Source organism: Acinonyx jubatus, chromosome A3 (assembly GCF_027475565.1).
Source record: "Acinonyx jubatus isolate Ajub_Pintada_27869175 chromosome A3, VMU_Ajub_asm_v1.0, whole genome shotgun sequence".
Taxonomy (NCBI): Eukaryota; Metazoa; Chordata; class Mammalia; order Carnivora; family Felidae; genus Acinonyx; species Acinonyx jubatus.
The window spans coordinates 91523947-91548170 of NC_069388.1; the positions used below are offsets into that span (position 1 = coordinate 91523947).

The window sequence follows — 24224 nt, forward strand, 5'->3', positions numbered from 1 at the left end:
TACTCCTTATCTCCTGCCCTGCTTTGTTTATCTTCATACCATTTACTAGTTTCCAATACACCATGTTATTTATTTACTATGGCCAACAGATTCTTAAGGTGGCCTGTAGGATCCCTGCCTCCTGATGTTCACCTATTTATCATGTTTATTTTTTATATCTTCCTACTAGATTAAAGATTCATGAGGGCATGACATATTGTCTGTTTTTATTCTACTTTTTTTTAACTAATGTGTACATACGGAGTACTTAGCATAATACTCGGTATATAGTACACATGATATACACTGCATTAGTAAATAAATTCTTTTTCCCTGCCCTATCTGTGGACTTGTCCATTCATTTGTTTTGTAATACTCTATATGCTGTCATTACAAACATTGGAGCCAAAAATTAATCCTGGGGCTCATGTGCCTGATTAAGAGAATTGTTACGAAGAATTAATGCCTAGCCAACAGAAAATCCTGTTTTTTGACACGTGTTCTATTTTGTTTGGGGTCTATTATTAATTTATAAATTATAACTCTTCCCCCAGGGCCTACTACAGGCATTACAAAGCAAATTTTGGTGGGCTTAAAAATAAAAAGCACGTAAGATTAAAAAATGTAATTTCAAAAGAGACAAACAAAGACGAAGCAGGCTCCTTCCTCTCCTATACTTCCAGGAATATAAGGGAAAGAAATAATTATCAATCATAGAAGGAATATGGTCAGTAAACATATAATGCAATAGCTTGTACTGTTGCCCTGCCTCTCCCAAGGGACATTTGCAATGTCTGGAAACATTTTTGGTTGTTACAACTGAGGGGAAGGTGTTACTGGCATCTAGTGGATAGAGGCTGGGGATGCTGCTAAACATCATACAATTCACAAGACATACAGCAAAGAAATATCTGGACTAAAATGTCAATAGCACCCAAGTATAATGGAATAGAGGTAGTACCACAGTTATAAGATGACAGCATGCAGGAATTTCACAGCAGAGACCAAATCAGCAAATTTTGAGTTAGCATTAACCATTAACAAAAACACCTTCAAGTTAAAGGGGTCGTCAAGGGAAAACACATGGTGACATCAGGGCTCTTTGGTGGCTACATAGGCACCACCCCCACCTGTGAGTTCCTTCTTCTCAAATCTGGGTTTCTGGCATTTATTAACAACTTTCTCTTCCTGGCTATAGATGTAGCCCTTTTATAGTATGTGGTCTTGAAAGAAGTTGTTCATTACAAGTTTGCTGTCACTCACTGTCACTACCTAGAGTCAAGAGCTGGAATTAAAAAAAAAAAAAAAACAAAAACAAAAAACAAAAAAAAAACTTTTTAAATGTTTATTTATTTTTGACGAGAGAGAGAGAGAGAGAGAGAGAGAGAGAGAGAGAGAGAGAGCGCGCACAACAGGGTGAGGGGCAGAAAGAGAGGGATGCCCAGAATCCAAAGCAAACTCCTGGCTCTGAGCTTTCAGCACAGACCCAACACAGGGTTCAAACTCACAACTGCAAGATCATGACCTGAGCTGAAGTCAGATGCATAACTGACTGAGCCACCCAGTCGCCTCAAGAGCTAGTTTTATCATGGACTTGAAAGTAGTGCTAGGGGATGTCCAGAGATACACTCAGCATTTAAAGATTTTTAAAACATGCCATAGTTCTTTCACTTTCAATTTGCGAATGCTCACAGAAAATAACAACGACTTCCTGAGGTTCTATTTTTTTTTAAAGAACATATCCTTTCAATATAAATTGAACAATAACTAACCAGGTACATCAGGCATTAAGACTTTTATCTTTGAATGTGTCCTCTAACATTCATAGTTAAATAAAAAGAGAGCCAATTAATTTTAGTTTTAAGCAACTCATGTGAGAGGCACTCATCCTGTTTTCTATCAAAAAGCTACTCTTATTACAGCCGAACTTTGAAATTCCCTTGACTTGAACTCCAGGCCCACTGGTCTCCTCTGTTATAGGATCACTATTAATACCTCTTCAGTATTTTGTATGTTCAGTGATTTTATTTGTAAATATATTGCAGTGGCAAAGTATTTTATAAAATAAAAGCAAAGCAGTAAAACTAATAAATAAAAAATGTTTCCATGAAAATAATAATAAAAATATTATTAGTCATCAGCTGGCCTAATAAAAGAAAGAAAAAAACATGTGAGCTATAGTTGGGGGAAGAAGGTTCAGATAGAGAAAATTTAAAAATAAAATAGAATTGACAAAGGTTAAGTAATTATTAAATCAGATAATATTTTTAAAAAAGAAATTACCTTGAAAATTTGATGAAAGTATAATTTTTTTAGAAGAATACAACTTAATAAACTCATCCCAAATAAACAGAAGTCTAAAAAGGCCATTTATAAAAAAAAAAAGTTGATACACAGCACAAAACCAAATCAAACACAAACCTAAGTCCAACTTGTTCTGTAGCAGAATTTTCTTCATAAGATAAAAATTGATGGATACCTCATGCCAAAAACTACAATTTTCTCAATGGGGGATTATAGAAGCTTTGTTGATAATGTCACAACTAAAACAATGATATCCACTATCTACACTATTACTTAGATTTTAGTGGAGGTATTATCCAATCCAATTAGAAGAGAGAAACACAGAATTCTTAGAGGCATAAGAATTGAAAAAAAAAAGATATAAAACTTTTTTTTTTCAGATGATACTATTATAGATCTAGAAAACCCATGAGTCAATGGGAAATGTACTATAAACAACAAGATAAATGAACAAAATAGAAAAGTATAAAATCAAAACCAAAATATATAGCCATAAATAATAAAAAACAAAAGCTTACTGTAAGATGTAATGGAATAGAAGGCTACATTTAGGATACTTCACAAAACAGAAGAATCCTGTTGAGAAGACTCAAAATAAAAAAAACCACCCGAAAATATATGCTTCTGAGAGACACAAAACCAGTGTCTCTACGCTTGGAACAAGCCGAGGTTAATACCTGGTAAAATTAAAAAGGTGTACCTTATTCTTCAATATAAAAGTTAGTATAATAAAGAATGCCCTCCCCCCTTCATATATATAATGTGATTTCAATTAAATTACTGTTTTCAAAACTGAAATTTAAACAAAAGAGCAAGAATAATCAGGAAATATCTCATTGAACAGTGGGTGTAGGCTTTCAGAAAGAAAAGATATACTTTCTATAATTAAATTAGTGTGGTTTAGACACATAGACCAAAGAATAGAAAATCCAGGGAACAGTTTGTAAGTGTCTCTGAAAGTTAAACAAAAACTTACCATATGATTCAGCGATCCACCTCCTAGGTATGTACCCAAGAAGCATAACATATGTATTGTACACAGCAATACACGTGAGCGAATGTTCATAGCAGCGTTATTCAGTGTAGCTGAAAAGTGGAAACAATCCGGATGCCCATAAGCTGATAAATAAATACAAAATGCAGTAATATCCACACAGTGGAATATTACCTGACAATAAAAGGGAATGAAACATGCTACAAAATGGATGAAACTGAAAAATATTATGCTTGGTAAAAGAGGCCAGAAACAAAATACCAAATATCATATGCACTATTTATATAATATTTCCAGAAGTTGCAAATCCATAAAGACAAAAATTAATCAGTAGTTTCTTGGATCTGGAGATGGAAACAGACAGTGATGGCAAGAGGGAACAACAGATCTTTTCTATGTGATTTTATTTTGGTGATGGTTGTATAACTCTGTAAATTTACTAAAAGTTATTTAATTTTGCCCTTAAATAAATTTCAAAGCATGTAAGTTATACATTAATAAAAGTGTTTATATAAAACATCCAGATAGACCCAATACATTTGAAAATGTATTATAAATATATCATCTCAAATCGTAAGGAAAAGATGACGTTTTAAAATTAGTATGGTTGGGATAATTGAATAGACACACTGCAAAAGTTAAAATTGAAATTGTTCCTTTTATGGTATGCAACAGAAAAAATGAAAATTATTCAGAAACTATACAATTTCTAGGGAAAACCATGAGTGAATTCCTGTCTATTTGGGGAGGTGAGAGAATGTCTATTACTCAAAATTCAGATGCAACACAGAAAAATACTGATTTTTTTTAAAAAGAAAAATCTGGAGTGCCTGGGTGGTTCAGTAGGTTGAACATCCACCTTTGGCTCAGTCATGATTTCGTGATTTGTGAGCTCAAGCCCCACATGGGACTCCTGCTGTCTGTGCAGAGCCCACTTTGGATCCTCTGTCCCCCCTCTCGCTGTCCCTTCCCCCTCTTTCAAAAATAAATTAAAAAATTAAAATAAAAAGAAGAATCTAAAAATTTTTACATTGTAAACAAGTAAAAACACAAATGAGTAACTGGAAAAATATTTTCTGCTTACATTAAAAATGGTTAATACCTAATAGATAAGGATCTCCTAAAAGAAAGAGAACAAGACAACCGATAGTAAATGGGCAACACATATGCACAGATAGTTCACAGAAAATAAAAACAACAATGAATATAAATGTCTGAATAGTTGCTGAGCCTTGATAATAATAAGAGAAACACAAGTGAACTAACCTTGAGATACCCTATCTCCCTGTCATATTGGCACTAATTCTAACCTTCAACAAACTGTGTGTGAGGCCAGAGGAAACATTTTCACATTTGATGGTAGGAAAGTAAAATAGTTTAAACCCTAAGGGGTGAGGGGAGAATTTGCCATTATCTTGCAAAACTACACATGCATATATGCTTTGATGTAGCAATTCTATTGGGAAATCTACTCCAATGATACACTGGCAAAAATATAAAAAAGATAAAAGCACAAGATTTAATAGCAAAAATCTGGAAAAGACCAAGATGTCTATCAGTAAGGGGCTGGATAAAAAAGCTATGGTATATGCACACAAATGAATATTGTGCAGCTTTTTAAAATAAAAGGAACATATTGGGGCGCCTTGGTGGCTCAGTCAGTTAAGCGTCCGACTTCAGCTCAGGTCATGATCTCACAGCTTGTGAGTTTGAGCCCCGCACTGAGCTCTGCTGACAGCTAAGAGCCTGTAGCCTGCTTTGGATTCTGTGTATCCCTCTCTCTCTGCCCCTCCCCCATTCACACTCTGTCTCTCTCTCTCTCAAAAATAAATAAACATTAAAAAAAATTTAAGGGGCGCCTGGGTGGCTCAGTTGGTTAAGCTTTCCAACTTCAGCTCAGGTCAGGATCTCAGGGTCTGTGGGTTTGTGCCCTGCCTTGGACTCTGTGCTAATAGCTCAGAGCTTGGATCCTGTTTTGGGTACTGTCTCCCTCTCTCTCAGCCTCTCTCTCTCTCAAAAGTAAAAATAAACATTAAAAAATTAAAAAATAATAAAAATAATAAAAAAGGAACATACTCTGTTTATAGCAAAGACAGTGGTTCTCAAAGGGATTGATACAGTTCCCCAGGGGATCCTTGGCAATGTTTAAAAAGGTGTTGGGTTGTCACAACCGGGCTGAGAAATGCTACTGGAGTTTATTGGATAGAGAAGAGGGATACTTCTAAATATCCTACAATACAGGATAGTGCCTCACAACAAAGAATATTCTAGCCAAAATTTTGATGGTATCAAGACAAGGAAATCTTGAAATAGGAAATATTGACAAATGAGCAAAAGTAAGGGGAAGAAGTATATATATGGTTTGCTACTATTTACCTTATATCCCTAAGAGAGTCTATAAATACATAAACATATTTGATTATATTTTCTTGAAAAAATAAAAGGATACCCATGAGAGGTTTGATAAACAATAGGATGGAGAGATCAGGGTTAGAAAATAGAATTTTCTGAATATTCCTTGCTTGTGGATTTAACCTTAGAACTATGTAAATACATTCATAACTATAAAACAAAACAAAATTTATACTAAAGAAAAGCAAAATAAAGCAATGAACCTAATTTAGTATTTGGTATTGACCTAGTGGTATAATCACACAGATAGGAATTATGTTACATGAGTTTAAAACAATAATATAGCTTCCATCTCTAGTAATTTATATAGTATGGACAAAAATAAATGACCAGGAAACTTTTAACTATTTTGAGTATATTTTAAATATTCAAATTATTGGTGGCAAGGATGGTGTGTGTGTGTGTGTGTGTGTGTGTGTGTGTACATATCTTATAGGACTAGGCTGTATGTATTATATTTAAAATCAAGCTATTGGGACAGTCACTTAAGTATCCAACTTCAGCTCAGGTCATGATATCATGGTTTGTGTGTTCAAGGCCTGCATCCTGCTCTATGCTGACAGCTCAGAGGCTGGAGTCTGCTTAGGATTCTGTCTCCCACTCTTTCTCTCTCTGCCCCTCCCCCACTCACACTCTGTCTCTCAAAAAATAAGTAAACGTTAAAAAAATTTTTAAGTAAATAAATAAATAAAATCAAGCTATTTCCTAGCTCATTTACATGGTTTTCGGCAGGATTTAATTCTTCCTTGCCTGTTGAACTGAGGTCCTCTGATTCTCTTAAGATGCTAGTGGGAGGTGTCTCTCATTTCTTGCCATGTGATGCTCACCCTAGGGCAGCTCCTAATAGACCAGATGGATTTCCACAGAGCAAACCAGCAAGAGAACTAGAGGAAGCCCGTAAGACAGAAGTCACGCTCTTTGCAACCTAATCTGGGAAGTGATATCACATCACTTTTTCTAAATTCTATTCATTAGAAGTGATTCACTCAGTTCAGTTCACATTCAAGAGGATGGGATGACACTAGAGCATGACTACCAGGAGGTGAAGACGTAAGAGCAACATTAGAATTTGTCCTACTATGGGTATAAAGCAAATAAGTGACTATGTTAACATCATTGATTATTGGGATTTGAAGCAGTAGAGAAAAGAGAAACAAGTATCAGGTTAACAATTAAGTAAAAATCCTGTGGATCTGAATTGGAAGTATGAATCCAAGTATACACACACAGACATGCACACACACACACACGCAAATATATGTGTATGTATACATACATTTCCTATTTCTGTATGCTGAAAGGCCTAAAAAGTAATGCGCACCTCAAGTACACAGACATCACTCTCCAAATTCTATATTTTACTACAAGAAACAAGGCTCCTTGGAGAAATAATGGATGCTAGGCCTTGACAAAAAATGGACAGAATTAACTTGGGTGAATTTGTTATAGTAGAAAGCAATGGCACTAGATGTGTCAAATGAATTCAGGAAACAACTTGAAGAGACTCAGACCCAAAACAAACAAACAAAAAATAAGCATAAGTTGGAATAATAACATTTACATGATATAAATTACATTTAAAATAATGTAAATATTTTTATTTATATTTATATATATATTTATTTATATATATTTATTTATTTATTTTATATATATTATATATTTATATATTATATATATTTATATATATAAAATAATGTAAATATTATTATTTATTACATAAAATAATGTAAATAAAGCTCATAATGATATTCAGAAAACATCTCATCTATCCCCGCTAAGGAAAGCTTGAGAACTAACTCATCATTTTAAAAGCTGACAAAGAGAGGAAAGCAATCAAGTATCTATCCTGTATTTCATGCATAAACTTTAGGATAAACCAGTGATTCTCACCTGTGGGCATATAGAGGTCATCTGACAATGTCTGGAGACAGCTTTAGTTCTCATGACTGAGGAAGGGTACTACTAATATTTGGTAGGAAGAGGCCAGATATGCTACTAAACATGCAAAATGCACAGAACAACCCATCAAAGCAAAGAGTTACCCAGTCTATAATTAGCAATAGTACCTGAGTTGAGAAATCTTCAGATAACCAAATAGTTGAAGAGATGAAATTTTACTCCAGTTAATAAACAATTTAGGAATGTTCAAAAGCAAAATACCACCCTTTTGGAATCTAATAAAAGGTGGATTTTGCCATTGATCACAAATGGTTGTTAGTATCACATAAACATGAAAGAGTACAACCATCTATATTATTTTCAATAAATTGAATCCACATCTGATAAAGGAACATAATAAATGGCACCAGCTAGATGCAATTTGCTAAAGCCACACTTAAAAAAACATCTACTGTCAGATATCTCAGTTTCTTCAATAAGTGAAAAAAATAAGAGAAAGAGGAGCTACATTGACCAATTGTAATACATAGAACATATTTGTATTCTAATTAATACAAATAAGCAGAAAACAAGTTATCAGACAATCAGAGAAATTTGGAAAGAATTGAATATTTGGTTATCATATTATGAAATTATTTAAATCCCTGTAAGTGTGACAGTGACATGGTGGTTATATTTTTAAAAAGCTTTCTTATTTTGGTATTGGGGAAACTGAACAGCAACATGCAAAAGAATAAAACCAGACCAGTTTACTACACCATACACAAAAATAAATTCAAAATAGATGAAAGACCTAAATGTGAGACCTAAAACTATAAAAATCCTAGAAGAGAACACAGGCAACAACCTCTTTGACATTGGCAGCAGCACCATTTTTCTAGATATGTCTCCTGAAGCAAGGGAAACAAAAGCAAAAATAAACTATTAGGACTACATCAAAGTAAAACGCTTCTGCACAGCAAAGGAAACAATCAACAAAACTGTAAGTCAATCTACAGGATGGGAGAAAATATTTGCATATGACATAATTGATAAAGGATCAGCTTCCAAAATATATAAAGAACTTATAAAATTCAACACCTCCCAAAAATAACCCAATTAAAAAATGGGCAGAAGACATGAACAGACAATTCTCCAAAGAAGACATACAACAGACATATGAAAAGATGCTGATCATCACTTACCATCAGGAAAATGCAAATCAAAACTACAATGAGATATCACCTCCCACCTGTCAGAATGGCTAAAATGACACAACACCAGACACCAGAACACACCACAGCACCAAAAACAACAGGTGTTGGTGGGAAATGGAGAAAAAGGAACACTCATGCATTGTTGGTGGGAATGCAAACTGGTGTAGCAAATGTGGAAAACAGTATGGAGTTTCCTCAAAAAGTTAAAAATAGAACTACCCTATGATCTAGCAATCACACTACTGGGTATTTACCCAAAGAAAACAAAAAGATTAATTCAAAGGAATATATGCACCTCTATGTTTATAGCACCATTATTTACAATAGCCAAGATATGGAAGAAGTCCAAGTGTCTATCAATTGATGAATGGATAAAGAAGATGTGGTATATATACATACATACATGAATATATACAATGGAATATTATTAAGCCATAAAAAAGAATGAAATCTTGCCATTTGCAACAACATGGATGGAGCTAGAGAGTATAATCTAAGCAAAATAACTCAGATAAAGACAAGTACCATATAACTTCATTCATATGTGGAATTTAAGAAAAAAAACATCAAAGAGAGAGAGAGAGAGAGAGAAATGAAGTAACAGGCTCTTAATTATAGAGAACACACTGATGGTTACCAGAAGGTAGGGGGTGGGGGATGCATTAAATAGGCAATGGGGATTAAGAAGAGCACTCGTTATGATGAGCACCTGGTGATGTATGGAAGGAAGTGTTGAATCACTATATTGTACACCTGAAACTAATATAATGTTGTATGTTAACTAACTGTAATTAAAATTCAAAACTTAACAAAATCATTCTTATCTTTTAAGATATATATTGAAATTATTACAGAAAAATGATAAGATGTGGTAACAGCTTCAAAATAATCAAGAATGGAAAAAGAATATATATGTAGGAATACAGATGAAACAATCCGAAGCTATGAATTTATGATACCACTCTCACTTTTGTGTGTTTTTGGAATTTTGCATGAAAGTTTTAAAACTTTACAAGTTCTATTTATTCATTACTGTACATACTAAGGGGAAAATATGATAAAATAGCAACAAAATATTCCATAAAGTATACTAACTTGAAACAAAACTTAGCATTTTATTTACTTTAATATGCCACTTTAATCATATTGTATATAATTTTGAGCATTAATTTTTAACTTTCTATTTATATTAAAATAAATTTTCTTTTAGCATTACTCATTTTCAAGAGTCATGTCACTGTTAGATAATGGTCCATTAAATAAACATCACTTGTTTAATTTACTTTTCAACCCCTACTTACCATTGTATTTTTCTACTTTTCAGTATTATAAATAGTGCTGAAATAAACACTTTTGCATATAATATAATTTCCTATCCAAAATCATGCATTTTAGGGCATATAGGTCTGGTATAAATCCATCTCTTTGGAATAATTCCCAGAATTTAAATAACTGAGTATAAGGTCTCATCGTTCTAAAGATTATTGAGACATAAAGACAAATCACTATCTGCAGAGATTAAGAAAGCATTTGGCTGCAAAAAAATGAGCATCCTATAACAATTACTTAAACAAGAAGTTATTTTGTTTGTCTCACAAAATAAAAAAGTTCAGTGTTAGAACAGTGGCACCATAGTATCATCAATAACACAAATTTTTTCTCTTCTGTTCTGCCATCTTTAATGCAGCCTCATGGTAACAATTCATGTGCTATAATACCATATCTAGGGACCAGACTGGAATAGGGTAGAAGAAACAAGGCCTTCCTTCCTTAGAGGTTTTGTCTTTGTATGTAGATATGCAAGCAATTCCTTGTAGATTTGTTCTGACCTCATTGGTGAGAAATGTGCTTCAAGTTCATGCCTGACTAGAAGCTGTGTAAGAAAACAGGGTGTTTAATTTTCTAGTGTAAAAGAGATAAGGTAGTTAGGAATGGATGCCGAGTGAGCCAATTTGTGGTACACGAGCCCCACATTTCAAGAATATCAAAGTGCTAAATGACATCCAATTTTTGTTATAACTGTTCAATTTCATTTAATAATTACATAGAAGATGCTCTATTGTTTTTAAATTGCTTTATATTCTTTGCCATTACCTAAATATGAAACTATATATTTATTAAGCAATTTATATAAACTATTTTGGGGTAGACAGATGTTATAGTGATTGGGAGGGTTAAGAATCCAGAATCTTAAGTCAAATAGCCTAGTTTAGTGTATAAGGCTGAATTTGAGGAAAAAATCATCTTTGAAGTGATGTTTTTCCACCCATCCTCTAAGACTAGTGCTTTACCTACACCTTTTTACTCCTTGGCCTTCAAAAGTTCTCATGGTATATCTCATTATATAATGAGCTGATGGAAGCTTACTGTCACTTTGTACAGGATCAGATAAACTCTTTATTACCAAAGCATTAAAAGTAGACATGAGGTAGTTCATTATCCTCCTACAGAATATTTTTATTTTAACCAAGATCAGTTCTTTATCCCCATGAAATGCACATTTTACAATGTGTGATGTCTCTGTTAAAAATTTTCTGATCAGTGCAATATTTTAGAAAAGGAAAATTTACAAACCCATTAAATAACACCTTAGAGATGATTGTATAAGTAGCCATCTCTGTTGATAAGAATATCTTGAGGTTATTCAACTAAATATGCATCAGAAAAAACAAAAGTTTGGGGAATTTGCTATAAACTTGAGGAAATTCCAGCCTTAATTATCTACACACTCCTGGTAGAAGTCATACTATATTTGGCTATAGATCCAAGGATGCCTATAGATGGAAGAGGCAAATGTTAATGAGCCCATTATTAGTGTTAGTTGTTTTTATTAAAACATCTTAAAGCTCCAGGAGGTGAACTAATATATTCTTTTTTACTTTAGATGCTTGATATTTTAAATGGAATATGAAACATCTTTGAATCACAGTGGCAGATTCTTGAGTATGATTAAGCATGGTGTCTATTAAAAACCTATGCAAATTACAAAAAAGACCTGTGCTAAATAAAACTGCACTCATACAGTGAGAATTTTAGCATTTAGTAATCTTAAAATATTTTCGTTTAAATTTCTTAAGTTTTTCTTTTTCTTGTTTTTATTTGTTCAATGTAACACAATGTCTGAAAAGTAGGGACTAAGATCTTCTAGGTTCATAGTTAAACTTCTTGTGAAAGCTGTCTATATTCACTCTCTTCATTTTCTGGCCTTTTATACAATTCTCACCTTGGTCATAAATTTAGTCCATCACTCTACTTTAAAATTGTTCATGATGATCTCCAATCAAGCCTATTTTTCTAAATCCATCGGCTATTTTCCAACCATCATACTACTTGGCCTCTAAACAGCATTCATTTTTGTTAACATATTTTCCCTTGTCTTCCTGGTCATTTCTCTTTTCTGTTTCTTCTCTTATGTTAGACTACCTCTTCTACACCTTCTTTGGTGTAGGCTCTTTGCAGCCTCACCTTGTCTACTAATTAGAATTCTACTAATTAGAATTCTTCAAGACTCGGTCGAAAAATCTGCCTTCTTTTCACTCTCTACGATTTCCCTAGATAATTACAGTAATCACATACACACCAATTGACACTTAGAAGCAGAGACACAACACATTTATATCTTTAGGCCAAATCTCACTCTTAACTCTAGACGTCTGTATCCGCTGGCTCCTTGAAACTTCACTTGACTATATCAAAGGCATATGATCTCTGCATAGTCTATATCTATGTCTTCTTTCAAACCTTGTTTTCTCACGTAATGGAATCCCTAAATATCTAATTACTCAAATCAGTAGGTAAGAGTTAACCATGACATCCATTTCCTTATTTTCTCTACCCAACTCATCAAAAATCCTCTTACATATACCTGTTAAATATTATTCAAGCTCATTTACTTCTGAACATTGATATTGGTAGCACTGTTTTCTTAGTCCAATATACCATTATCTCTGTTCTTAATATCCACAATAGAAATCTAATGCATTCCCCCCTGGCTTCCCTACAGTCTACTCTTTACATTCAACCAACAAAGTATTTTCATCACATTAACCTGGTAATGATACAGTTGTAGACTTCCCTTTTTTCCTAGAAATATTGAGTTACTCCTACAAATCTTTCGTTGTGGCCATCAACTAGCCCCTCACATTGGTCTGTTTCCATTCAGTTTTGTTTCATTAATTTCTACTTATTCTTCATATTTTCTCCAGAGATAGATAGATAGATAGATAGATAGATAGATAGATAGATGATAGATAGATACATAACTTTAGATATAGACATAGGTATCTTCTTTTCTGTTTTCAAAGTTATAAAATTGTATTTTCTTCCAACACTATTGATGAATGCCTGTGTCTCCCATTACTTGTTAAGCTCCACAAGAAGAGGGACCAGATCTGGTTTTATTTATTCCTAGCATCTAGCAAAGTGCTTGGAACCTTCTTAGTATCTAAGAGATATTTGTCTAAAATATAAAAAATAAAGAAATGCTTTCAAGTCATAAATCTCCATCTTAATTCTATCTTTATGTATACTATCTTTTTAACTAATGTATTTATCAAGTTAAATTATTTTTCCCTTGGAAACCTCTTGGCTAACGTGAAAAGAAGTACATACTTCCACGCACGTATAAATGCACCCAACAATGGATCTACCAGCACAGAATACAGAGAAATTTATTTATTGGCTGTTTGAAGTTAAAATTCTTAGAGCAGCATGAGATAATTAAGCTCTGTTTTGAAAATGAATCTTCCCTGTGAAGCTATTATGTAGTTGAACTGTTAATTTAACACATATTTTTACCTTAGATTGTATGATATGGCTGCCAGTCTGCCATGAGGAGAGAATAGTACGGAGAAACCTCTGTAGTTTTTGGATTTACATAGTTTTTACTTAGATCCTGAAATGAAAGCTCAGGTGCATAGACAAAATTCTTTGCCTATTGCATATAAATCAATGTCACTAATGTTTAGAAAATTACAAACCACATAATGTTTCAAAAAAGTAGGGAAGACAAGCATAAATTTGCCAATTTTTTCACTTGCCAACTACAGATATTTAAAATGGCTACATTTCTTGTCCCATAACGACAGCAGCAGCAACAGCAAAGGAAAGTTATATTAACATTAAAAGAATCAGAAAGACATAAGGATAGGCTTTTCAATTATAAAAATGTTACTATTTGTTAAACTGTGGCCATTGTCCTTATTTTTATCATTTCACCTCAGTCTGTTAAAATTGCCATCAGGAGACTGGCCCCAGTACATAATTTGACATTTGCAAATCACTCATATAACATAGATGAGAAGGACACAACCCACAGTAAAATATTCCTATTTCCATTCTTAGGAATAATTCTATGAAATGTTCTATATTTTTCGGAAACAGGTTCCAAATACTTTCAGTACTTATTGGATAAGTGTTTAAAACTGAGAAGAAAATTGAAATCGGCCTGTGTATTATCAATTGGAAACAAAGGTAAGGCCTTTCCTTAATGAAAGAGTCAGAACAGAGAACACTGTACATAACTAATGCATGCTCTTAAGCAAAGTTTCATTGAAACTGCTTTAAAAAAAAAGCAAATAAAGTTAAATTGCCTTGTGAATCTCTTTAATGTCTTTAAACTCATTAGTATGCCCCCAAACCTGGTGTACTTTTAAGCACATAGTGTGCTGCTTAACAAATACATATTGATTACTGTGGATAAAGAGTAGACACAATTAGGAGAAAAAGAACAGAGTTAAATTAATTCTCTACTGGGAGGGAAAGTTTAACAATGTCATTCCCCAGGTTTGACAGTAATTTTATTTAAAGATTTTTATAAATAACCTAAAAGTGGGAGTACACAGTAAGTTACCCAAGTTCTTCTAAGCAAAGGAATGCTGAGTCAGTGGGAGTAAAGTGCAGAGAGAATTCATGAAGCTGTGTGGGGTAAGACAAATGGCAATTGAGCTTCAATGTGGGCAAGTGTGAAGTAAAGCATTTAAAGAACAATTCCAGATATGGCATAAAAGATTATGAGATATCATTTATGATCCAGGAAAATGATCTAAGAATTACAATATGCTCTTTCATTCAAAAAGTCTTTGCCAAAACTTCACTCTCTATGGACCTCTCAAATGTTGGTGGTTCCTTAAAAGACCACAAGACTACAACTTTTCTTTCTTATACATTATCCAAGGTAATCTGCTTCCAAATTTATAGCTTTAATTGCCATACATAATAGATGTTTATTGTTTTTTGTTCCTTTAATGTGATTATTTTTTCATGGCCAGTATTTCATTCCCTTTCTTTGGTAACATATTCCAATTTTCCTTAAGGGAACCACCACCTTCTCTGCTCTTAGCCCAACTGTCTCCAGATGAATACAATGGTGCTTGTAGCCTCAATGAGACAAAATTAGCCTATGGCAGCCAAGCAAATCATGTACCCTGCCCATGGCTATCAGTTCAGGAAAGAGCAAGTAACAGAATAAAGGAGATGTGAGATGTTAGGTATAGCTTTTGGAAAGAAAAGCATTCTATCTTTCCTAGGTTTTGTTGACATGAAAATATGGGGTCGAGATAGCAGTCATGGCTTGAGAGAAGCCTGAAGCAGATGGAAGCATTCACAATATACCCTGAAAATGGAGCCAACCAAGAGGGAATGAAGAGACATGGCATCTTGGATGCCCAATGAATTTGCACCTAAAAATAACCCTATATAGTATATGAATGAAATTTTTTTCTACATTAATCTGAATTGGATTTCTGTCACTTACAATAGAAATAAATGCTGACCAATATAGTACATTGTTGTTGTACTGATATACTGGTATACAATGGTGGGCTATTTGAAGTGAAAATCTCCTTTCTGAAATCCAGCCATGTTTCCAATTGAATGATTATGCCTATCTGAAAGTGTTCTTAGTAATTTCATAAATTATGCATTCAAAATTGAGCTCACTGTTTTGTCTCCCAAAGCACGTAATTTTTTTTTAATGTTCTGTATTTTAATTAAAAAATTTTTAATGTATATGTATTTTTGAGGAAGAGAGAGACAAAACACAAGCAGGGGGTGGGGGGAGGAAGGGAGACAGAATCTGAAACAGGCTCCAGGCTCTGAGCTGTCCTCACAGAGCCTGGCATGGTGCTTGAACTCACACTGAGATCATGACCTGAGCCGAAGTAGGATGCTTAACCGACTCAGCCACACAGACAGCCCAATATTCTGTGTTTTAAGAAGTAACATTAACATAGTCTCATACATAATCCCCAAAGCCTTAGTAGTCATTTTAGCTTCTTCTTCATTTAACTCAACTTCTACTGAGTTATTAAATTGGAAGACTTTGTTTTCATAGTTGCAACTTCTATATTTTATCTGTTCCCATTTTCTAGTTCAGCTACTACTATTTCTTACCTCCCCTAACTGTTCTTTCTTTCCATAATTAGACTCATCCCTCTCCATACTATTATTGTGATTTTGACAAAATAAAACTATTATGTTACCACTTCCTTACTTGAAATATTTCCATGTGTTTCCTGGATATTTAAAAATAATTTTTCTGGTTTTGCCTAACACCTTTGGAACTGTATCCTTTACCCGTCCCTACTTCTGTCCAACTCCCATACCACATAACCATGCACCCTAATTCCTGGGCACACTAAGCTGCTTGGGGTTTCTAAAAACAAACAAAACTTTCTTGTACTGTACTTTTGCATTTAGAATTTTTGTTTTGTCTATCTGGAATGTTCCCCAATATTTCCACTTCTGGTAAATACCTTCATCAAGCAGAACTCAATTTTACTGAACACTTACCATGGACTCCTCTGGATTTCTGATACTGTTATATGCTCCTCTTCAGGGTATCTATAATATTCTGTAAACCACTTTGTACTTCTAGGACACTAAAGTGTAATGACTGAGTTTCTCATGAATTTCAGCTATACACAGACTGTGTCTCATTCATTTTTAGAGTGGGTACTCACTGGTACTGGATAAATCCTTCATACATGGATGAATGAATGCGTGAATGGACCTTCCTTTTTCCAGCTAATCGTGTTACTGTTATATTAAACATCTCAACTAAACATTTTATTTTAATTCAAAATATAGGGTCACATGCCCCAATTATGGGTCCAGAGACTTTGCTTTTTCTGCTATATGTGACTTCCTCTGAAAATAGGAGTAATAAAGACAAATGAAGCCTTATAGAAAATAACAAGTTTCTTAGAATCAGAAAGGAAATATTATTAAATATTCATTAAATTTGTATTTGGTGTAGATAAGGAAACATTTATTTTATTAAGAAACAAATGTACTTACAAATTTATATCTTGTATTCAAAGCATTTCCAATGTTTTGAAATATTTGCTTAATGTTTTGCTTTTTCCCTAGTTCATATTCTCTATTTATATCTATCATCTATCTATACATCTGTCTATTTTCTATCTATACACCTATCTATCTATCTATCTATCTATCCATCTACCTATCTATTTGCAATTTCAAACCAAACATGTTAGGAGTGGGGTGCCTGGGTGGCTCAGTCAGTTAAGTGTCCAAATTCAGCTCAGGTCATGATCTCATGGTAAATAAAGGTAAGTCAATTCAGGGAAATATATTTTGTTTGGTTGTTGTCATAGGATAGGATCAACTTGCATTTGTCACTTACAATAAAAATGGCTTGCAGAACGTCATTGTAACCATTTAATATTTTCAGTTTATTCCAGTGATATAGTAAAGCTCTCTCAAGCACTGGCCTTCAAAAATTTGAATCATATGCTCTGTAAAGGCTTTAAAACCTAGGTAACCTCTTGCACTTTTTAAGTTTACACCTAAGATTATTTTATATTCAAATCATTATGAAAGATGTATTTTGTATTTTTTTAGGCAAATTGCATATGGCATACCCTTTAAAATACATTTTTATTTAACTTTCAAGAAGAAAATTTATCTCACTCAGTTTAGAGAAAATGTCTGTACTGGTAAAAGCTGGTCCTCATTATCAAATCAATCAATTGGATAACTTTCTCTCAGAAAAAGCAGGACTATTTCTTTAGTGAAAATCAACATATGGCCTATATCCTTATGACAGTCTTCCTACTATGAATTCTAATTCTTATGCAAGTAAAGAGATTGAGAGATTAAGAGACACATGCACTCCTATGTTTTCTGCAACATTATTTACAATAGCCACAATGTGGAAGCAGCCCAAGAATGCATTGATGAATGCATAATTCTGTGTACACATACACACACACACACACACACACACAGTGTAATATTATTCAGCCATAAAAAGGAATGAGAGCATGCTATTTGCAAGAACATGGATGGACCTACAGAGTATTATACTAAGTAAAATAAGTCAGAGAAAGACAAATGCCATATGATTTAACTTATATGTGGAATCTAAAAACAAAGCCAAACCAGCGAATAAACAAAAAACAGACTCTTAAATACAGAAAACAAACTGGGAATTGTCAAAGGAGAGATTGGTGGAATACTGAGCAAAAGAGATAAATGGGATTAAGAGATACAACCTTCCAGTTATAAAACAAATAGGGAGATGAAAAGTACAGCATCAGGAATATAATCAACAATATTGTAATAGTATGATATTTTAATTGAATGGTGACTACACTTATCATAGTGAGCACTGAGTAATTTATAGAATTGTCAATCCAATATGTTGTACACCTGAACTAATATAATGTTGTATTTTAGTTACACTTCAATAAAAAATAAATAAAAAGAGATAAATACACATTTGCACATATATACCCCAAAACTGCTGGTAAAAAGTACTGAAAGAAGCAGAGTCTTACTTCATTCTAGATATAAGCAAAAAGCATGTGACTAGGATGACATAAAAATCTGTCCCTTTCAGTATTTATTAATACTTTCTGTGCTTTGCTCCTGGAACTGTCCTTCAGAAGTAAAACATTCTTAACTGCCTCTTTGTTTGGTGCCAATTTTTTTATGTTTTTTGTCAGTGAAAAGACAGTAGCTGAGCAAATTTGCATCTTTCTTCTGTAAAATGTGTGAGGGACAATTGTGAGAGAGGAAGTGGATGAAGAAAATCTGTAGCCAGTAGACAGTTCTCAGGTACGTCAGTTTTTTAAAAAAATACTATTATCTGGAAATTAAATCTCTTAAACCTATCCATACCCTGGGAACCCCAAGCCTTCTTCCTGCACCAATAAGAAAGGCATTCAATCCTTTGAAGGCTGATGTCTTGTAGAAAGATTCAGGAAAGCCTCCCCATTTATTTCCTAAAGAATGGGAATAAGAGAGAATAGATGAACAGAAAGTTATGAGTGCAGTATGAGAAAAATAGGATGTGTCAAAATCTATAATATTATATTTTGAGGAACTGAGAACTAGAAAAGATCAAACAGAATCAGCAATACCATCCTGAAATCAAAACAGGTTGCTTAGCCAAAAGGAAGATTACCATCCATCTCAACCCTGCACCAATGTCAACGAATCTAAGAATGCCTAAACTTGTAAAAGTCAAGGACTATACCTATAAAGTACTCTCGTTATAAAATGGATTATCTGTAGTAAAAGGAAATTATATACTGATTATGTAATACTTTGATTACCTATCAATTTTTAATTCTTCTCAGCCATAAGACCTTCAGCCATATTACCATCAATTAAGGGAAGCCATTAAAAAAACAAAAGAATTCCCTGGCTTCTGGATTTTCAAAAGCTGAAGTCCTAACACAACAACAGGATTGGAAGGAAATTACTAAGCCACTATGATGCTCTAGAATGAGTCAATAAACCTTTTTCTATCTACCTTTGAGCTGAGACTTAGGAGCAACACAGAGAACAAAAGAATTATGTCAACTTTGGAAAAACGTCTCAAGAAATGGCCTTTTACCTTATGTTTCCACCCTCATCTGAGCTTCATGAGAAGTAGAAGAGTAAAATCCTTAGATCAGTTTTGGTAGAATCCCTCCAGAGCAGAGGGCAACTTAGCCTGGTTTCATGGGTCTGCATGAGCATAAGGTTCTAGAGTTCCTTGTACATGAGTATGTTTTTGGAGCAATAAAGTTACACATAACTGTCTTTTGTGTCTAAATGTGAGATCATGCTACTGAGCTTACCACAGAGACAAAGTAATATAGCATAACATTCGGAGGATACAATGCTACAATGCTACAGAGAGTAGCGTCCAGGTTAGGATGCAGAACAGAGTAAGGTGGGTGGATGCTCTATCAAAGCCTACATTGGAAATAATGTCTTCCAAATGCCAGAGTGATACAACTATTGCTGACAAGAAATAAGGGAAATAAAGATGTTTCAAAAGATACCAAAATATACCAAAATAACCAAGAACCCAATCACCTTTCAAAGGCTTTAATGTAAGTCATAAACTTACATACAACTTTGGAACACAATAATCCATAATATGTTAAGAAACTCATGAATTACTTGATTTTATCAACAAATTTACTAATTTTGTTTCACCACTAGGCTAAAAAGAGCTGGTAGGAGAAATTAATTAGGGTTATTTTTTAAGTTAAATATTTTGTACATGACAATTGATATATCTTCAGAGCCACTGGTACACAAAGTTAACACAGTTACTGCCACGTATTGAGCACTCACTCTCCAAGCTAGGTGTTTAGTGATTTCCCTGCATTATTTTACCTTCCAAACAACCCCACAACTTAGAAATTGTTAGTACAGCATTCTTATTTTAAAGGTAAATAAGGTTTAATGACTTGCCCAAAGTTAGTAAGCCAACTGGTAGTAGAATCAGGAATTAAACCAAAGTATACTCATAACAATTCTACTTCAAAAAAACATACCATATACTGATGAGCAGAAGGAAGAATATGGGTACTAGTGAATTAATATATATACTGAAGCTGAATTGAAGATTTTGTGTCCACCTCCTACCTCATGGGACCTCAACCTCCAGTTTAGGGATTCTCAGCCTTGGCACTATTGAAATTTTGAGCCAAATAATTCTTTGTTGTTATGAGATGTCCTATGCATTGTAGGATGTTTAGCAGCATCCCTGGCTTTTACCCACTAAATGCCAATAGAGCCGCCACCCCCTGTTGTGACAATCAAAATGTTTCCAGACATTGTCATATGTCCCCTGGAGGGCAAAATAGCATCTAGTTAACAACCACTGGTTTACATTTAAAGTGGCTGAGGGAGACTCAAATGATCTTTACCCAGCTGTCTTGTTTCTAGTTTTGAGAGTTCTTGTGACCTTATAATTGATACTGAAAACTTGAATCTAAGTAATTAGAAGAATTGAAGACATTTATGCAATTCATGGAAAGAAACTGCATCATAAGACGTGTGTTCAAGTTTTATTATTCAACCATTCTTCAACTGAGTTGCTTTATTGTTCAGCTAAAATGTTTTAGACAGGTCAATTGCCCTATCTATGCATAGTCTCTTATTTCTAAAATACAGATCATAACATCCACTTTATATAATGTGATTAGATGGGTAAAATGAAACAATAGAAACAAAACTTGTTTAACTGTAAAACTAGGAGAACTAAAACTGTATTTACCTTGACCATAATCACAATGGCAAAAAAAAAAAAACAAGGACCAATGCAACTATTAAAGAGATGTTTGATCACGACCTTAAGTTATGAATTCCTTTATTTCCACCACATGAACATCTCTCTCAGGTAGTTTTGACTCTCCATGTGTGTGGAAATATATGTGATTAAGTGAGACATTGATAATTTCAAAGAAGGTAGAGTGTTGAAGGAAAGATACTAAAAGCAATCATAAAATTATTAAATTTTCTTTCAATGTGATGAAAATATGCTGTTATTTTTTATGAATTACTACAAGAAAGAATGCTCAGAACAGGAACTAAAATTATTCACAGGCTACACACTATTTACTAAGTCAAATACGTTGCAAAGTGATACAATATTTACCATGACATATATCCTGGCCTCCAGGCAATGTTATCTGTCTTTAGGAAATAGGAAAATCATCTGTCTTTAAAGATCAATGCTAATGTTGTTAGATAATTATATAATATCAATATAATAATTGATTTTATATAATTGTACAATGCCATAAAAAGTGAGACAAAAATTAGACATTACTCACTGATGTTAGGAAGAAGCAAATTTAAGACCAATGGAAAAGAGATTAGTATATCATAGAGATCATTACCTTCAGAAATGACATGCACATAAACAAACAAAAATATCCTAGAAGGCTTTAGATGGTTTAAATGGGTAAGTCACAATATACAACCTTTAGACGATGAAATACAGTGAAAGAGAAAAAAAGTAAAAAACATTACACCTTCACTTTTACCAAGGCTTTATTATTTGCTATTAGTCCTATAATGGTAATATTCAACTATTTTCTGTGTGTAACATATTAGCTATGAAAGTAATATTTCATTGGTATAGACAAATCATTCTGTAAACTCTCTAATCTCTTAAAATAGCAAAGTTTAGGGACATAGAATTTCATATAGCTGGCAATCAGTTCTTGGTACAGCTACAACAAAGAGGGGTTTTTTTTCAACTGAGAATCCACACATAGTGTAGCAACTTAAATATTAATATAAATAATCTATACTAATAACTCATACATCTGGTTTATAGGGTTAGGAAGAAAATTATGATTATCTGTTTTGACAGTTATCTGATTAGAAAGAACCCAGGGTATAATAATTTTGCTAAGAGTTTCCCTTTTAATTGAGATGACCTTTCAATAATACTGGCCTGTTACATTTCCAGCTGAATAAATGTGATGATTTTGATAAATTTTTGATTAAGCAAGATGTTTAGGATAGTTGAAGAAATCAGAAATATCAATGGTACCTTTGAACATGAAAAGTTGAGCTTATCACATATGCTCTTCTGAGCAGGCAAGCACGAGAAATTTGAGACACACTTTGTTTTTCACGATGGCTTCATCACACAGAGATTCACCCCTTTAATGAACTCTATCTGTGGACTCATGCAAGAAAACAAGGTAATTGTATTATCTCAACCTCAATGACTTTTCAAGCCGTGGTGTTAGAGCCATTACACTCAATATTTGAAAAGAAATATATTAAAAAATAACCAAGTTTCTTTGAGGAAATTGGGACATAACCTTTTCATATAAAAGAATGAAAACTCATTGAACTGGAAAAAAGTATACTTCTGGTAGGGACATTTAACTCACTAGATAAATGTAAAACATTAACATTGCTCTTGTAAAGTTATCAAAGTGATTAAAAAGAACATTAAAAAGTACATTCCAAAATTAATTGAATCGTGTTTGACAGAAAATGTAAGGCCAGAATATTTAATGAATATCTACTTTAGATTATTTTGTTTCCTTGAACCATTTAATATTATCTCAATACCTGTTTAAATATTTTCTCTCCTGAAAAGTGAAATGTATAAGCACATATTTACTGAGCATTTATAATATACCCTTTTTCTTTTAATTTATTCCAAATGGGAGTGGAGGAAAAACTATGTTGGGACTATTTTTAAAAATTATAAATAATTCACAGTATGCCTATGAGTATAGCTACGCGATATGCTTAGCAAGATTATTACCAAGTTGTTATGGAGATTTAAACTCATGTAAACTGATATCTTTTACTAAATTTCTTTAAATTCAACAAAGTTAGATCACAAGATTGTGATGAATATATTCTTATTTCTGAACCTGTGAAATGTTGACACAGTGTATCTACAATATATATAAAACATATTGCCAAACTATAAAATAAACAAAATTTATGTACTTCAGTAAAGTAAAATATTGTTATAGCACAATGTCAAAATGATCTTGACATAGAATGCAAAATAAATAAATGAATAGAGTAGTAATGTAAATTTAAAACACTATTTTGAAAAATGATTACTTTGTGGGAATGGTAGACATAAATATACAATGGAATCTAAAAGCTAGATTCTCTACCTTGATGATAATTAGAAAAATATAAATTAAAGAAATCTCAAAAACTAAAGGTTGTTGTTAGCACAGGTACAAACAAAGACATATCAAACTGTGATTCTTTCAAATAGAAAACGCTTCTTCATTCTAGGAAGTATGGAACATTTTACAAAAGCTGGTTTCATTTTCAGCAAGGATACAGTCTGAAAACTTTCTGAAAAGCATAAAACATATAGACCCTGTTACGTGCGCATAATGCCATAGAACTGGAACTTGATAATGAAAATAAACCATGCGATCCTGCCAAGAAGTTAAGGGATAGTCCTGAAAGTTACTTCACAGAATAACTTGTAGGGCTCTTTAGAATCTAAGAAGATAGAGCAGTGCTGTTGATAATCTTCAGACTCAGGCAAAAGTGGTATGAAACTAAAGAAGTTGTTTGACCCTTTTAAATCTAAGATCCTGAACCTATAAAAGGGCAATAAAACCAGGACCAAACTCAGGATGCTGAAAAAATTAGAGATAATTCACAACTTAAATCTCCTAGAA

General features: G+C 33.3%; 1 long non-coding RNA gene across 1 annotated transcript in view; it reads right to left on the reverse strand.

Annotated features, from left to right (window-relative positions):
* Positions 1-24224, reverse strand: part of LOC128311237 (uncharacterized) — a 403478-nt gene that overhangs the window by 337433 nt on the left and 41821 nt on the right. The window contains exon 2 of the long non-coding RNA XR_008289425.1: positions 3260-3369. This is a non-coding gene — a long non-coding RNA (uncharacterized LOC128311237). The remainder of the gene's footprint in view (positions 1-3259; positions 3370-24224) is intronic.